Below are 18,776 nucleotides of genomic sequence, written 5' to 3' on the forward strand. Positions count from 1 at the left end.
AAACAAACTGTGTACAAATTATTCTGGTTCTGTTAAGACAAAGTTTACTTAGAATCTACACACTTTTTTAGGTAGGAAAAAATTTCTCATAACCTTGTCCCCATCATAAATGGTTCATCTTGACTAGGAAGTCAATTGTTAGAAGCCAAGGACTAGGACTTTTTGATTAAGACTGGGTGATCTCCCTTCTGGGCCAAGAAATGTCAACAGGCAACATTTTGGTAATGTGACTTGGAGAATACAACCACAAATTTTAAAGAATTATGCCTACCAATGGAGCTCAGTAGTGTGTTTCCTGAATCAGCTTCAGCCACTCACATTTCCATTTGTGCCCTTTTCAGGAACACCTATTCAAGATATTTACAACTCAGATATGCAGGTTGGTTCTGGTATTATATGCTCTATATATTCGTTTCAATCTTTTCTCTTCCATGTAAAAGTGTAAAAATAGATTTTTATTGAGGTTTCAGGGCATCTGTGGTGCCACAGTAGCTCAAGAAGAGCTTTTTATTTTTTAAAATAAAATTGTAAATGTCCTCAGACTGTCATGTACAGGAGACTAAGCTCTTATGCTATTCAAAAATTTTATGTGATCATAAATCTGTTCCATAGTCAAGTTACTGCTTTACAATACATTGTAACCTTTTTCTTTCTCACTTTCTCCATTTTTCCAAGGGATATGAATTTTGCTACTTTTATTTTGTTTAGAAAAATCACAGTATTTTTAATTTGGAAAATATCTTTCCATTCACTTCATTCATTAATTGCATTTGCATAAATTAAGAGAGCAGCATATTTGTGAAATGGACAGTCAACAATATTTGAACTGGAATTCAAGAATACAGTGAATAAATGCTTGGATAGAGAAGTACTGCCAAGTAGTCCTGAGGTGCCCCCACCCATGGATTATTTTACCATGTGTACCTGAGTCCAACAAAACATCAGTATTGATTTCTCCAAGGTTTATTTTTAGTTTAGAATGAAGCTACTCATGTGGTTCCACACCCCTAGATTTTATAGCAACCTCTTCAACTATTGCAAGTGAGTTCTAATCTGTGTTAACAGAAAAATATGTTTAAGTTGGGAGCTTTAAAGAAGTTACAGAAGAGCATCTGTGCCTCAGAAGTATAGAATGAAAACACTTTTCATCTGCCTTAGACCATCTTTCTTTTAAGAATTTTTAGGTACTTAAAGTCATTCTTGGCATAAATCCATTTAGCCTCCCTGGTAGGGAATGACTAGTAGTAATAAAGCGCCTGTTTTCTAACTGAGGATGCACACAAGCTGGAGTGAGGTCATTTGTTCAAGGTCACGTGATATAGTTTAAAATACATGTGTATGCATGTGTGTCTGTGTCAGAAGATGGGAGAGATTAGGTATCTTGAATCTTAGACTCTAGGTGCTTAACTCTAGTCCAAAGAAGGATTCTATCAGATGTCCAAATTTGCTTTATGTCTATAAGGGGCATTTGTCTTTTTTAATTTTGGCTTCCAAATATCTATTGTTTGAGTGTTGATGGGGCCCCATTACACTAGAGAAACCAAAGAGGGTAAATCTCCACCTCTGCCATCTTGGAAGGTAGAGAAAGAATACACGACTTAGATTTGGACAAAGGGTTCCTTCCACCTGGGATTGAGAGATTATTCATGGTGCTAATGATGAAAAATAGAGAGCAGTGGTGGAGGCAGGAAAGTTCCCATGGCAGTGCTGTCAGCAGTGCATCCTAACCACACGGTGCCTAATGCATGACTTTGGTTTGCATCTTGACTTGGTGGCCTTTAGTGGTTCCTGGCTGTTTCCTGAGTCTAGCTGTTTATCCTTCCCAACTGTTTGTATCCTTCCAATACATTCTTCTTCCACTTAAACTAGCGTAGATTTCAGTTATTTAGAACCCAGAACCCTGACTGGAACTTTTTATAGAGCAGTAGCAGCAGCCTGGCCACAACAATGACATGGATGCTTCTTACAGAACCAACTGGAAGGCCTTCAAAAGCAAAGCATCACAGAAGTAGAATGGATTGGATTGTCATTCCAGGTCAGCAGATAGAGGAGCAGAAATATAAAAACTAAATCTGAAAGCAGACATAATTACAAGAAGCCATACTTGGACCATATCGTGTAAAAGGAACCCTGGGCTATGAGCCAGGAACCTTCCTCCGCCACTTAGTTAGCCTGGTGACCTTGGATGACATACTTTCTAACTCTAAGCAATTGTCCCTTCATCTGTGTAAGATGGATAATACCAGCCACAGAGCCTACTTCACAGGGCTGTTAAGAAGAATAGAAAATAAGTATAAGGTAAGCAAATAAAGGATATAGTTAAAATAGCCTTATTGTTATCGCTCCCTTTAAATTCTATGATAGATGAGTATCAGCCACCTGACCTAATTTTCATTTTATAATGACTTTCCAGAGTAATTCATAAAAGTCCTACTCCTTTCCTACAGGTTATAGGCTTGGCATTGTGGGAAATGGCAGTATTTGTGGTCAGATGGGCCTGGGTTTGAATCCTGGTTTCACAATTTACAGCCTGTGTAATGGGGGCAAGTTACGCCGACTCTCTGTGCATAAGCATTCTATATAATAGATCTGTATAAGATAAATTATATTAATACAATTAATATTAAAATTATTAATATTAATAAAAATAAAATTAGTATTAATTTCAGAGATGCTGTAAGGATGACAATATACATTTTAATGAAAATGTATTTATTTATTTATTTATTTTTTTAAGGCTTGGCACCTGGGCTAACAACTGTTGCCAATCTTTTATTTTTTTCTTTTTTGCTTTATTTCACCCTCGCCCCCCCGCCCCCCCGGTACATAGTTGCATATCTTAATTGCAGGTCCTTCTAGTTGTGGGATGTGGGACACCGCCTCAATGTGGCCTGACGAGCGGTGCCATGTCCCTGCCCAGGATCCAAACCCTGGGCCGCTGCAGCGGAGCGCGCGAACTTAACCACTCAGCCACGGAGCCGGCCCCAAATGAAAATGTATTTAAATAAGTATGTATAAGTGAGCGTATGTGTACTAGTTCTGTGATTTATTAACCTCTCTAAAATTCAGCCTTTTCAAGTGTAAAATGGAAGTAATAATAGAAACTATCTTGCAGATTTCCTTTTTTAGAGTATTAAATGACATAATGTGAAAACATTTACAACATTGTCTGCAATGCTGTACGTTGTCAAGAACTATTAGCTATTGCTATTTTTAGACAATGCATCTTACACAGTATCTGTTATTTAGTAGACACTCAACAAATGATTATGTTCTTTATTTGTTTTTGCTTTTTCACATCTAAATAATTACAATAGCCAATCAGAATTTATTCCTTGAAATCACAGAGATAAAGTAGAATATACACACTCCTACTTTGAGTATCTGCTACCTATCCCCTATCTACTTAAGAAGACAGAGATTTTTTAAGTTCTTACCACTTGCCAAGCATTTATTTGTCATCAACCATGACTAATTTTAAACTTCAGGGAATGCCACAGGAGCCAGATACTTGTAAGTTGCAACTTCTTGGCTCTCAGGACTGGAATTACTCCTTTTATCCTTCTGCATCACTCTTTCCCATGCACTAGCTTTGAGTTCTTATTTTTTTTCGTTCCTTTTTATCTTGTTCCACTTGGACATAAAAACCTGTCTCTAGACTGTCTATTCCTGTCTGCCATGGTATTGGTTTCAGAATCCTCAAGGGGCACAAGTGCTAGAAATTAACTCTAGGTCTACACTCAAGAAAATATCCTGAACTATTGCAGCCAGTCCTTACTTTTAAGCCATTAACTGAAAGAGCCCTGGCATGCTCTATTGAGAGAAGAGAGCAAACACCACCAGGCTGGGTTAAGAGGAATGCCAAATGAGATGTGGTCCAGGTGGTCAATTTAGCAAGGCTTCTGAAACATCAGTAGACATATGATAGGATGGAACAAAATGTAGAAGATATTGCCCCAGGAAGTGTTTTGAAGGCATGCTATGATAAAGAAGCCACACTAAAAATATTTAACAACACATGTATCCAGAAGATCAACCAATCAGAAGTGGGCATAGAGCAGTCACAATGGGCACTGATGATAAACAAGGTGTTTGGCTAAAGTGGCATGTACCAGCTGAATATTGCACTTGTTAAGACTATGCACCTATAGTAAAAGGAAGGTATCTCAAGGGACATAAATTGCAATGCTCTAGTAGCAAAAAATGCTTACAAATTGTCTTCTAAAAGAGAGAGTGATGAATAACTGCAGGAGTCCTATTTGTTGAATGGAGTATGCAAATTCGGGTCCACAGCTGAACTGCAGTGATGTGCACATGTTTCATTGGGACTTGGTTAGAAGACAGTATAAACAAGAAATAAATTATATAGTTCTTGACTGCTGGAAATCTCATGCCTGAGTTGGGTAAAAAAGTACAAACATACGAAAATATGGTTAAAAAAATTAATGGAAATAAGTGAACAAAGAAAAATTGTAGAGTAAATTCAAATGCATAAACATATGTCAAACCAGGTATTAGGTTCTGGGTTTTCCCAGGAATTTATAGGGTCATTATTTTTTACTTTAATATTTTAATAAAAATGGCTTTGCACCCCTTCCATATGTGTTGGAAAACGATGTGGGATGGAAGTTTTCACCTTCCCTGTACCCAACAACCCCTGGTTATCTCTTCTTCTGGTCTCTTTCCTCTACCAGCTCTGAGTCTCACTCAGGCTTCATCTCTATGTCTGGTTCCCTTTCTCTGCCCTAGGTCATCCCAGAGAAAGAGTATGGCCCTTTGAGCTGCTATTGTCTTATTTAATTTTTTCCACTATAATACTTGAAAGGCAATGTCTTGTTTTAATTTAAATTTATTTTAATATTGACAGTCATTTCTTCCATGCTATTGTCTACTGTGTTTCTTTACTAAACTGTCCGGTCTTTAGTATTTTTCCATAAGAATATTTTGCTCTTGAGGTATTATCTTATATGTTGTTATAAGTTCCCTGCAAATTAAATATATTAGTAACATTTTGTCAGTATGTGTGCAATTTGCCTTTAAAATTGTTTATGGTATATACGACTTACATAAGGTTAAATTTTTCAATAGTTACATTTATCAGTCTTTTTCTTTAATGAATTATTCTTTTGCTTTGAAAAACTTGCCCATCTGAAGGTCAAATAAAATGTTAAGATTTGTCTTTGTTTTCATTTTAAAAACACAGATCCTCCTTATAGAAAAAAATGGATGTTTATAAAGGTATAAAATGGGAAATGAAAATCATGTGAAATTCCTCCTCTCAGAGATAGTCAATGTAGTTTATGTATAAATTTTTAACATTTTTAAAAGACAATTTCAATCACAAGTACTATAAGTAAGAATCTTCTCTCAACATAGGCTGAAAGCTTGACAATAAGGTTTATTTTTATAGAATATATGCTATTTCAATTTTACTAACTATACTCCTCCCTGTTTCTCAGTATTATTACAAGCTCTCTTTAAATAAAATTACCTCTGCTCTCTAGTGTTCAGCTGCTGCATAGGGCTGTCCATGTGGTCAGCACTCTGTTGATAATTGACATCTGTCATTTGAAGCGTTAGCACTTGAGATTTATGATTTGGTGCTGGTCCGGGCATCCCTTAGTATTTGAATCCAATCTTTTCTTAAAAATATGTTGGCTAGCAACTATTGGGATGGTAAAGCCTATATTCCACATTTTAAAGGGAAGAAATAAAAATGCACTCCAAACCCATCCCAAATCCCAAAATGTAGCAATCCTACTCCCAGGTACTTACACAAGAGAAACGAAAACTCTTACTCAAATGCTCAGAGAAACTTTATTTGCCATGGCTTCTCAGTAGAAACAACCCAAATATCCATCAACTGGTGAGTGGATAAACACAGAGGGGTACATCCATGGTATTATTCAGCAACATAAAAGAATTATTAATACCATGAAAAAAACATGGATGAATTTGAAAGCTTTCTTTTTAGTGAAAGAAGCCAGAGGCACTATAGACTAATACTATATTACGTCATTTATATGAACTTCTAGAAAAAAATGAAATTTTACTGACAGACGGCAGATCAGTAGTTGCCAGGGACTGGGCTTGAAGAGAGGGAATTGACTATAAAGTGGATCCTGGTAACTTCATAGTGTTGTTAAAAATATTCTCCATTACGATTGTGGTTACGTGATTTTATTTTAAAAAGCTATATATCAGCAAAGATTTTGACATTATCAACATTTGATTCCCTGCAAACACTGTTTTTTTGTATGTTAAGCTAAATAAGGTGGCTTTAAGGGAAAGAGTAGCACTATAATTAATAAGAACTCGATTAAGTCTATAAAATGAGTTTGGTTTACTTGCTACATCGTAGGAAAGTGAATAACCCTACTGATTGGGTAGTAAAAGTCTTTACAAGTCAGGCTTTTTAATTTTATTTCCAACAAAATTAAAGGACATAATTTATTTCTCCACTTACAGATTATATAATTTTGATGATAGAGCACTTTGGGTTTCTTTGACGTATAATTCAGAATAAGTTCAAGTAATTGAATAACATTGCATAATTAAATTCTTTTCCATTCCGTCTACTTATTTATCTACTTGTTGAGATGGACAGGTTTTTTAGTATTTGTATTTATTAAAAAAATGCAACATAGGATTAGAATTGATGCTTAAAGCAGTCTTACTCTAACAATAACAACATTCATTAATAACGGTAATATTCATCTAAACTACACAGTGTGTATATTTTATTATAATATCTATTTTTAATAATTGGTATGTGTTTATTATTCAAGTTTTGTACTATATGGATTTTTTTACCAATTGTATACTATAATTATGGCAATAAATCAATCTAGAAGAAAAACAATTTTAATATTTAGGCCCTATGTTCAGAGGCAACTTAAAACATTTCTACCTCAAAATTTTCATTCGTTTTTAGTTTTTGTTATAGACATTTGAAAGGGATTGGTAAAAGTTTTAGAGAATAAAAAATTAGAATAAAATTACATGAGGAAAGTGGAATGGAAATATAAACTCAAGAAGAAAGAAGAATTATATAAAATTTCTGTCTTTTAAAGTAAAGCTGCTTCTATTTTTAAATGGATATTGTTAATAAAGCATTCAGATTCTATTTATCCTGTTTAGATTCTATTGGATATAACTTGAAAAGAGATTATAATAGTTTTATTTTAAATGTTAATATTTTGAAAATACTGGAAATTATATTTCTTGTAATTAAAGACTTCCAATAAAACATTTAAATTAATTTAAAATGTGTGAGTGGGTAAACACTTTTTCATAATTCTTTTAGGGATTATTTGGGCAAAAATATTTCAGAATGATGACGTGAACTACTTAACATATATTTAACATATTAAAATATGTTCATCCCAACAGTATCCTCCAAAATTGGAGAATATCCATCAAGCTATTTTTACATAATGTGATAACAAAATAGGAGAAATCTTTTATTTCCTGAATTATTTAAAATTCTATAAATAAATGCATTTTAATTAGTTTAATTCTTCATCAATTTGATAATTCATTTTTCTCATTATAATAGGAATACATAGTTATTGAAGAAAATTTGAAAATATTAAAAAGAGAGATATACTAAAAATTATCCCCAATTTTGTGATCAACAAATAGCCACTTTCTAGGGATAGGCCTCCTTGTGTGTGTGTTTGTGTGTATGTGTGTACAAAGACACTTCTACAGGCTGTGATTTATATCGCCTCTTGTTTTCTGGTTTTCTCCTTAACATCACATCATGAAGATTTTTAATATCATTAAATAGTTTACACAAATTAAACTTCAATTTGTGTTCAATTTTTGTAATTAAGTAAAGGAGAGTATAGCTATAAGACTTCTCTGACACAGGTTCATTTTAGCATGAGTTATAATAGAAAAAAATATGTCATCAACATGGCCAATAGAAGAATGTTTAAATTTAAAATGGCATAATATTCCATTATTAATTCATTTGTAGTTACCTCTAAGTTTTACAAGTCATATTTAAACATTACTTATTTTTAGAGTTTAGAGTGAAACAATATCCTTTGACTTCTTTGTAGATAAGGAATTTCATATGAATTTATTTATTTACCCCCTCTAAGTTTTTCAAGAAAGTCAGATGTGTTGTGTTTTTTCTGAGTTATTATATATTTTTCTGATGTTTTTTTCTGTTGCCTTGACTACAAAGATCAAGTCAGTTTAAATTAAATGTTTGCCTTGTGACTTTTATCCTTCAAGTTCTGATTTTTCAGAAAAGTTTCTCAATGGTAGTAGTTGAACATCTAGGAACAAGGAAAAAACCTAGTCTAGGTAAACTCTTTTTTATTATTGTGGTGGTGGTGGTTGTTTCTGTGTTTGTTCTAACTAGATGTTTGTAAAATTTTATCTTTAACTTAATCACGCAAAAACTGTCCAGATATGGGTCTCTTGTCATCAAAATTATTTGAAAGACTATGACTCATTTCCTCTGCAAAGCCAGATTCTTTCTCTCTCTCTCAAAACTATTAATTATAGTTGCTTAAATTTTTTTTACTTTAAATTTTTGTCCCTGGTTTTTGCCTTATTTTATCTGGCTTACACCTGGGGAACATTTACAATGTTTACACATTAAATCTTCACTGTATCTTTAATATTCTTTTCTTCTTTTCTTCATTATTTTGGGAGAACGTGCAGGTTAGATTGTCACATCCTCATTTTTTTCCTGTTATATTAACTTTTTCTATGCAAAGTTTTATTCTTCTACTGAAATGTTGGTGCCAATATCTCTTGGTTTACTATTTTTTTTTTTTTTTTTTGCTGAGGAAGATTTTCCCTGAGCTAACATCTGTGCAAATCTTCCTCTGTTTTGTATGTGAGCTGCTGCCATCGCACAGCCACTGACAGTGGTGTAGGTCCTTGCCTGTGAACCAAACCCGAGCTGCCAAAGTGGAGTGCACCAAACTTACCCACTAAGCCATGGGGCTGGCCCCTAGTTTCCTTTTTTTTCTCTCTTTTTAATTGTTATTTTTAATCTCAGCTTATTTGCTTTGCATCTCTTCTTACTGTTTTTTCTCAATCTGATCTCTTCTTATCACTCCCTTGCCCCATTCTATTTTCCATCTTTGCCCATCCTATCGTGAATACTCAGAGATTATCTTCTTGTTCTTTTAGTTGATCAGTTTCAGAGATCTACTTTTCTCTCTGATTCTTCAGACTACTGTTTCTTCTCACCTCATTTTCATTACTTTCTCATGAATCTCATCTGTGTTTTATCTGTCTACTCATCTTTAAAAAGTGAAAATCTATACAAAAATAACGTTTGCCACTGGACAGCGGTGTGGATCTTCCTGGGCTCTATTCACTGTCTCCTTGACCTTAGAAAGTCTCTGTTCAGAAGTATAGTACAGAGAGGATGACAAACAGAGGGCCCATCCCATAGAAATATCCCATATTTCCCGTATATATCCCATACATCCCATAGAAATATGTCCTGCACTCACCTTATACACCTTCTGAGCTGAAGAAGTACCTGCCCCAACTCCACTGCTGGCTTCCTAGATTCTCTGAGATTAGAACACAGCCATCAGCAAGCGCATCTCAGTATTTGTCCATTACCACTCCGTATGTAATATTTTGCTGGCATTTGATAGGATTAAGCACACCATCAAGAGTCCTCTCTCTCTCTCTTACACACACACACACAAACACATCACACTCACATACACACTTCTAGCCATATTTCTTAGTATTGTTATCCAAAAAGCAACACCTGTGCTATAGAAGGACGGTTAAGTTTTATTGTCAATGCAGACGGCTGTTTAAATAATATCTTTTTACATAAATAATATTCTATCAAATAGAGATTCCATAATTCTCAATCTAAGAGCTAAGCATTCTCAAACATTTTAACATTTAAGTTATTTCCAAATTTTCTTTTAGCTTGTTTCCGTTCTTGCTAATCCTATAATAAATATTTCTATACCGAGAGCTGTGGGTCCTGTTTGAATGACTTTTTTTAGACGGCCTCATTGGAGTGAAAGGTAAGCAACACTTTGGGAGTTGGCTCCTATTGCCACATTGCTTTCAGAAGGACTCTCCTGGGTTTTAAAGGCATCAGCAAAAAACGAGCTGTCTTGTTTTATTGCAAAGTTACTACACTTAAAAAGCCAATTTCAAAATATCTTTTCTTCTCTTTCCCTTTGAGAGATTGAGGATCTATCATTTTGTTTTCTAATCCGTTTTTAGGAGAAATATTGCTAGGGCTAGCAAAAATGAATACATCTACCATTTCTGGTAAAATCTTTTCTTGCTGTTGGTTTCCTATAGCCTAGACAAATTTCACAGAAATTTCCATGAGCCATCGAGAACTACCACGTTGGTGAGGATAGCATAATACTGAAGGGTTTTAGAATACAGTACAAGATGTGGAGAAAAGTCGTTGTTACTTTGGATCTGAGAAAATTAAAAGCAAACACACAAGTCTGAGAGTCTGAGTGAAAACGAGGCCCATTTCCTAGTTTCTCATGAACATCATCAAAACCATTCAGTTTCCTGGTTTCTCACCTTCCCAGGTTTGGTTTATTACATTTACCTGGTTGTCAGTAAATCTATACTAAGGTGTTAATTGGTAATTAATTGATCCAAAGAATAAAATTGCAACAAAAGGCAATGTTTGAACATGAAGCCTATTTATTCTCAGCACTCCTCTCCAAGTCACACAAAACACACTATGTTGCTTGGAATTTGAATGGGCTTATAATTATCAAAGTTATGTATTTCAGCTGACTGCATCCTCAGAAATCCAGAGGAACCTGTTTTACTCTTTAGATCACATTATTTAAGGAATTACTTTCTCTGCTCACACTTTGGCTGAGCAGCTTCAAAGATTAAGTTGAATTTTCCTTGAAAGAAACAAAGAATCTTGAATGGAGGCAAAAAAAATTATTACTCATTTCATAGATAAAACCCAGAGTGCCAGAGAATTTTTGAGTTCCTGAGTTAACACAGCTTGTACTGTAAAATGGCAGATTAGAAATCCAGGTCTGTTGAATTGAACCGATTTTTTATTTTCAGCATAATATTTTTCCAGGTAACTGTCATGGCCTCCCAGAGAATTATACATCTTCTCAAACACCAGAGTTAAACAGAACAAACTAAATAAAATTTTGTGTACTCTGTTCTTAAATTAAAATTCATGTAACAGTAGTGTTTTCAACTTCTCTCATGGAAAAGAAATCTAAATTGATCAAAGCCCTCATTCGATCCTTTTTATGGATCTTGGCTTAGTGTAAAGATCTGGGCCTTTGCTTCCTTTGGGGAGAAAGTGATGTATCTTTGTCTTGTCAGCACCTGCTGTTTGGGCTATTTCAAACAGAGGAGGTAATTTTGTTCCTGGTAGAGTTTGTAGTTTGTCCGGTTGTCTGGAACAGAAAGTAACAAATTCCTTAATATGAAGCGTGGGCCCCAGATCCCACACAGTTACGGTGCTTGTGTAAATTCAAGCTGAGAGTGGAACAGAGATCTCTCTAATAGATGATTTTTCTCCCAACTTGTCCTCTAATTCTGGACCTAACTGAATTACTTTATTTTGGATATTAATGTGTCAACCTGTGATTCTTTCTTTAAACAGAGAAGAAAAAGAATGCTTTAAATTCAAGTAAGGTTATAAAGAAAAACTAATCTGATATAACACAAGAGCATCTGATTTGTACATTGTGACTTGCTATGGAAACCTTAAGGATAAGAGAATTTTATATTTTAAGTCTTTACTTCAAGATCAAATATTCAGAGCTAGTGTATGGATGCAAAAAAGAAATGTGGGTGTTCTTTGTCGTCACTTTCACCCCACTCTTCAGGATTCCTCTGGCTCTTCATGTATTCTGCTGCTTAAAATCCCTCACAAGTTCTCTATTGCTATGAGGAAAAATCCAAAGCACTTAGCACCACAGACATAGTCCCTCATAATTCAACTTTTCCCAGCTCCACAGCTTCCTGTTCCATCACTTGCCCACGTCTTTATATGTGTTAGTCACACCACAGAACAGGTTATTTCTTTCCTGAACACTGTGCTCCCTGTTCACCTCTGCCCTCTCCCTCCTTCAAGACTAATGTGCAGAGGGTCAAGCTATAAGGGCTTGAGGCTTTGTATAAACCATCAGTAATGCAATATACCTTACTAGCCTTCAAAAAATTAAGGAGAGACTAGTTCTACTCAACCTAGGCAATGTCAACCTCCAGTTCTCAGGTCTGGTTAGAAGCTATGCACTAACCTCATTTCATAGATCTCCTTGACATTTTAATGAAAAAAAGGTACAGATTTAATTAATTAAGGGAAGGGTAAGGCAAATATCACCAGTTGCCTCTTGAAATTTTATTCTCTTCTTGCTAATTAACTATCTCAATTCTATTTAGGGTAGTCACAGACTCAGCCCTTCAGTCTTTCCATTTTTTCTGCTTGGAATGCAGACAGGAAGGTTCTGAAGTTACAGCACCCATTTTGCAACCAAGAGGTGACCATCATGAGTCAAAGGCTGGTATCCTAAGGATGGCTGAAGGGAAAGACTGGAATACCTTGCATCCCAGATGGCATCACTGAACTGTCGCCAGCCCTAGTTTGTCCACATTGGAATTTTTGTTTATAGGGATAAATAAGCTCCTGTTTGAGAGTTTCACTTGTCGCAACTGAATTAGTAACTGATTTAAAGGGGTAACAGGAATTTGGATATTATAATTTTAATAAGTTGTCAACAACTTTCCCAACAGATAAATTAATTGATACCTATCATCTGTGGCTTATCATGACAAGGACAAAAGTGGAACTTTTAAATATGTCTGCCCTCACTCCCAAGGAGACAGAGGGGAGAGCTCAGTGGTCTAATGCCCCAATACCCCACGTTCTTATTTCACTTTTCTGTTACCCCTTATGTCCCTCCACCTCTCAGCAGCAGGCAACATCAGAAGAGCCGTGCGAGAATAAGCTTTTGTACGTACTCTTGCAGACCATTAAGAAAACAATCCTAACTAACCAAGGCAGGACTGTGTGAACTGAGTAAACAACTAATATGGGTAGTCTTGGTTTTTCTGTAGGCCACCACCCATTTGATTGCTCCACTACCCCTCATTCTCAGATTTCCTCATTACCCACCTCCCCCGCATCCCCAGTCTACTCAGTTGTCAATATCCAATCCCCAGCTGGGCTCTAGTCCTTCACCTAATCACAACTGAGACTTACTCTGCTTCCTTTGACTTCTACCAGCTCCAGGAAACAAATTCCTGAACCTTCCTCATCGCACACCTCTACCTCATGTAAGACGCACTTGCCCCTGCCTTCCTCTGACACATGAGCCCTTGGATCACTTCTCCTCATTTGAACTTATTCAGCAGGAGAAGGGTAGCAGACAGAGTTAGGGGTAAAAAAATGATTTCCAATCATGCCTGAAACTGGCTGCCAACTCAATGGACATTTAATGGACAAAATAACTTCTATTTAGAATAGACTGATTTATCTTCCTTTTCAAACTCGTGAAATTCTATGTTGGAGGTCAGCTGTCCTCTAGCCTGTGGAAGAATAATGATTCTTTACACCCTGCTGGATGACTCTATCTTCATTCTAAGATGAGGGGCTATTTTAGGAACTGGTTCGGGACAAAAGTGATCTTTTGCCAATTTCAAAGATAAACAGCCTTGAGCAGTCAAAATGATTTCATAAGTTTTCATCCAAAGCTATCACTCTGACTCGAACTTTTCAATAGTAATGGCTCTGATGATTGAATTAACGCATCTGGAACAAAATGCAAAGGGACAGTACTTCAGGAAATATTTTTGAAGAACTAGCAACCATACAAAACTATAGAATAGTGGCTTATACATTTTTATAATTTCCAGACTGCTTTAGAAGTCTAGCCTCTGACATAGCCACCTTCTGGGTTGCCTGTGCCATTCACACACTTTTCTGAAGGAGCTACACCTTCCCAAAGATGCAAATGATTATAGACATTCCTAGGAGTCTTAGTGTTTAATATTGTCACATGCATTTGGGGGAAAGGGTAATTCCTCTAGAAAAGTCTAATATTGTGACTCTGCTCTCTAATGAAAAGTGACAAGATTAGGGGCCAGCCCAGTGGCGCAGCAGTTAAGTAGGCATGTTCCGCTTTGATGGCCTGGGGTTCGCTGGTTCGGATCCCAGGCGCAGACATGGCACCACATGGCAAGCCATGCTGTGGCAGGCGTCCCACATATAAAGTAGAGGAAGATGGGCACGGATGTTAGCTCAGGGCCAGTCTTCCTCAGCAAAAAGAGGAGGATTGGCAGCAGATGTTAGCTCAGGGTTAATCTTCCTCAAAAAAAGGTAGCAAGATTAAAGATGGACCCTTGATCCATTTCAGGTACATTAGAGTCCTTCCCTGGTTTCCCTAGGAATGTGGAATTACAACTAAGACATTTGAGTTGCACTATAGATATTCTTTAATAGAAGTGAAAATTTAAAAGTTGTTGCAGCCAAGATCTATCATATGGGCTGAAAAGCAAAAAAGTCAGTTTTCAGAGAGAGATCAAACAATATCAGACATTCAGAAAGAATCATAAATGAGAGAGGGAGAGAAATGATTTCCCAGTCTCTCCACAGTGCACCAGCCTTTGGTTGCAGTGCATCCCCAAGTCCTGCTAATTCACAGCCCTTACCGTACTTTAAACGTCCTTATACTTTCATAATAAATTCACTCTTTTTGTCAAATTTAGTTCCACTGGGGTTCTTTTATAGATATAATAAATTTCTGTTCTCAACAGCAAATACTCTTTAGGCAAAGTTTATGGGAAAATGTTTTGTTTTAATAAGACAGAACTATTTTCTTTGATTCGTTTACTGAAGAAGCTGTTTCCTATAAACCATTGTGCTATGTTTTTATGCAGCCACAGCTGAATCACACCTGGGTTCTGCACTCATGGAACACATGGGGAGATAACATATCCATCTCAATAGGTAAGTGCATGTGGAAAGTTGGGAGGGCCGTGAAAGGGGCAGAACCAGGACACTGTGGAAAGAGATTACAGTGATCCAAGAAAACTTCAGAAAGAGGCAGAACTTGAGTTTATATGTGACAAATGGGCACATTTGGGTATGTGAAGTTAGGAGGAAAAGAATTCTTGATAGAATGTGAGCATAACTATGAAGAATGAAGGAAGGAAGGCACATAAGCAATAGTTCAGTTTGACCAAAATAAAGGGTTTGCAAGTAGATGTAAAGATCAAGATTAGAAGGGTAAATTTGGACCAGATTGATGGAGGCCTGTAAGAGTCACATGATAAATTTAGACTTTATTGTGTTAGCCATAAGAAGTCAATAAAGATCTCTGAGCCAGGAAATGATATCAGGAATGACTCAGGAATGAATCAAGTGGCAGTACAAATGGACTATGGGAAAATGGAGGATGCCAGTAAGAAAGCTTGTTCAGTGGTCCAATTAAGAGGTAATAAGGACTGGAGAAGCAAGAATTTTCTTTGCAGTATTTTGAGGGTTTCAACGTCATTAAGGAAGAGGGACATTTTGAGGCTGTCAGTCAAGATAGGCAGCAGAAGTGCTTTGGGAAGAGGCTGAGGAGGTAGGATGGTTTGCCATGGTGGGAGGCAATGGACCCAACATTAAGGAGCTGGGAGCCGACTTGAGAGAGGAGGGATATATATGAATGGTGTGGATAGGGCATTAATGAGAACATGGAGGGAGGCAATAGAGGAAGAATTTTTCACCTAATAGAGCGATTGTAAAGTGAAGGGATTACAAAAACAGGAGTTAGGCGTTAAACTGAAGACATAGGATGCAAATCCATATCAGACGAATAGTTATTGATTGCCTATAGAATGCCAGGTATATTTACAAGTGGACTCACATTTGAATGTTATCTGCACATTACAAATCTAGAGAGGTTGAGAAACTTACCTAAAATAAGCCTATATTAAGTGGTACAGCTGAGATTTCAGCCTCAGTTTTCTGGTGTCTTGATTCTTTGATTTTAATCCTTTGCGTTATATCACATTATCTCTCATCAAAACTAGGAGAGGTAAAGTGGTATAAAATGGGGCCAGACTATGTGTTAATGGGAATGTTGGTTTCACTGAATATTCAGCCTTCTTAAACCGGCTTTTCTAAGTGCTGAACCCAGATCAAAGTAATTTCCAGTTAGGCCTTGGCTGTTAATAAATAATTCATTACATGAAATTACCAAATAAATGCCAGAGGTAAGAAATTATATATTTTGATATTGTGACAAAATCAATAAAATGCAACTACCAGATTGTTTTTTCCGTGGTTTCATAGCTTGTTAATTTTTCAACTATTCATTTGAGTAACTACATTTGAAATATGAGAGTAAAAGGCTAGTGGCCATTTATTTGTGTATTATAAATGCTAAATTCCAGAAGTGTGTGACATCTACATGAATATAAAACAAATTTATTGTAATTAATGTTATTACCATGGATAAGAAATAAATTTGTAACATCCAATATGTAAATACTAAGCAAAGCAAGTAATTTGTCTCTTTTTGAAATTAATCTCACATTCACATTAATATGATTTATGATATTATAATACATACTATGCCTCTGGGATCAGAGTGGGGGTGATTAGTTCTTTATGTGACCTTAATAACAAATAATGTGCTAACAGGATCATAAATATCAACTAATATTAATTTATATTCTGATATTCTTAAAATAGCTTCCTGAATTTGAACTTTGAATAGTAACATAACGAATGAAAATAAGTGTAAGTGCCATGACATATTAAAATGTCAAAACAGAGGACAACTACGGTCACAGTTCAGAAATGGATCATAGATCACAGAGTGTTAGAGGGAGGAAGGACCTCAGAGGTCATCCAGTTCAATCGCTTCATTTTGTAAATGCAGGAAGGAGAGGCCCGAGACACTGGGGACTTCTCCAGGGTTCAATGCACAGTTGCAAAGTGGCGGTGCCAAGAACCTAGTTCAGACCTCCTGACTTCAGTGCATTGTTCTTTTTGCTACATCATGCTGCCTCAAGAATCATTTTTCATCATCTTAAAATGCTACCTTATTATTTGCATTAGCAAGTGAAAAATTAATGGATGTGTATTTTTTACTTTATGAGTGAGAAGAAAGCACTTTCATTAACCACAGCGAAACAGTGTTTACCATAATGCGAGCTCAGATGATAGCTTTGTTTCCCATATATGCCATGCAAATAAGTTTTCTAGATTTAAGCGCATACTGTCACATTGATAATCTTTTTAAATGAACTGCATTTTTATTAAAATAATTCATTTGACGTGATTGTTAATTTCCTCCAGACAAAAGAGGAAACCATTACAGAATTTGTATTGTAGCAAATTTGAAAATTAAAGTAACACTTTTTTTTTTCTATTCAGGTATGATTTGCAGAAAGAGAGAGGCATAGATCTTAAGCGCACCATCTGATGAGTTCTGACAACAGCATACACCAATGTGACCCACACCTACATCAAGATGCACACCACTTTAACATCCCAGAAAAACCCTAGCGCCCCTCCCAGTCAATCAATTCACCATCTTCCCATGCAGGCAACCGCAAATATTTTGTTCATATTTTCATTGGACTAGATTGTCTTTATGTTTATTGAATTGTGGGAGTTTTTGGTATATTCTGAGTGTAAGTTCTTTGTCAGATACATGCATTGCAAATATTTCCGCCAGTCTGTAACTTACCTATACACTTACTGAATGAACAGTGTCTTTTGATAAGCAGAAGTGCTTAATTTTGATGATGTACATTTTAACAATTTTTCTTTTATAATTATTGTTTTTTTACATCCTGGGAAATATTTGAAATATTCAAGGTTATCCTTTTACATTTTTATGTCTTCAAATCATTTGTGAGTACTCACACTTTGTTGTTTTCTTTTTCAAGATTTTTAAAAATTCTAAGTCCTGGCATTTCCAAGTAAATTTTAGAAGCCACTTGTTGATTTCCATTTTAAAAAATGGAAATTTGATTTTAAAAGATGGGATTTTGAATAGGACTATAGTTTACATTGGGGAGAACTGGACATATGATCAGTTCTGAATTCTCCAGCACATATAAGCATGAGATATATCTCTATTTATTTGTCTTTAATTTCTCTCAGTAGTGTTTTGCAGTTTTCAGTGCACAAGCTTTGTACTCCCTTTAACGTTGTTTGTCTTAAGTAGTTCATGTTTTCTGACGCTAATGTAAATAGTGTGTATTGTTAATCAATTTCCATTATTTGGGCCTACCATATAGAAATAAACTGACTTCGTGTCCTATAATTTTTCCAGCTTCACTTACTAGGTCAAGTACCTGCTTTGTGGATTGCTTAGAATTTCTCTCTGTATATCATATTGTCTGTAAATAAAGACAGATTTACTTTTTCCTTCCGATCTAGATGACTTTTTTTCTCTCAGTTTATTTTACTGGCTACAACTTAAATTACAAAGTAAAATGGAAGTAGTGAAAGCAGATATACTGGACTTATTCTCGATTTTAGGGGAAAAGTGTTCCATTATTCATCGTTGGGTATGAGGCTAGCTATACGATTTTCTTAGATGCTCTTCATCAAAATGAAGCTTTTTTCTCCTTCCTAGTTTGGAGAGAGTTTTGACCAAAATGAGCTGTGGATTTTGTCAAACGTTTTCCATCATTTATTGTGGTGTTTATTTATTTTCTAGATTGCTCTGAATTTTTCTGTTAAAGTTGTGAATTACGTTGACGTGAATGTTGAACTGCACAAATGGGGTAAATTCCAGTGGTGTGTGCATGCA

At 35.7% G+C, this 18,776-nt stretch overlaps 1 long non-coding RNA gene across 1 annotated transcript; it reads left to right on the forward strand.

The window, feature by feature from the left end:
* The first annotated feature begins 2,216 nt into the window (after window positions 1-2,216).
* LOC139045407 (uncharacterized) lies at window positions 2,217-18,304 on the forward strand. The gene is made up of 3 exons (XR_011503740.1): window positions 2,217-2,298; window positions 14,896-14,965; window positions 17,387-18,304. It is a non-coding gene; the product is annotated as an uncharacterized lncRNA (long non-coding RNA).
* Window positions 18,305-18,776: the final 472 nt, after the last annotated feature.

The sequence above is a fragment of the Equus asinus genome, chromosome 5, assembly GCF_041296235.1.
Source record: "Equus asinus isolate D_3611 breed Donkey chromosome 5, EquAss-T2T_v2, whole genome shotgun sequence".
NCBI lineage: Eukaryota > Metazoa > Chordata > Mammalia > Perissodactyla > Equidae > Equus > Equus asinus.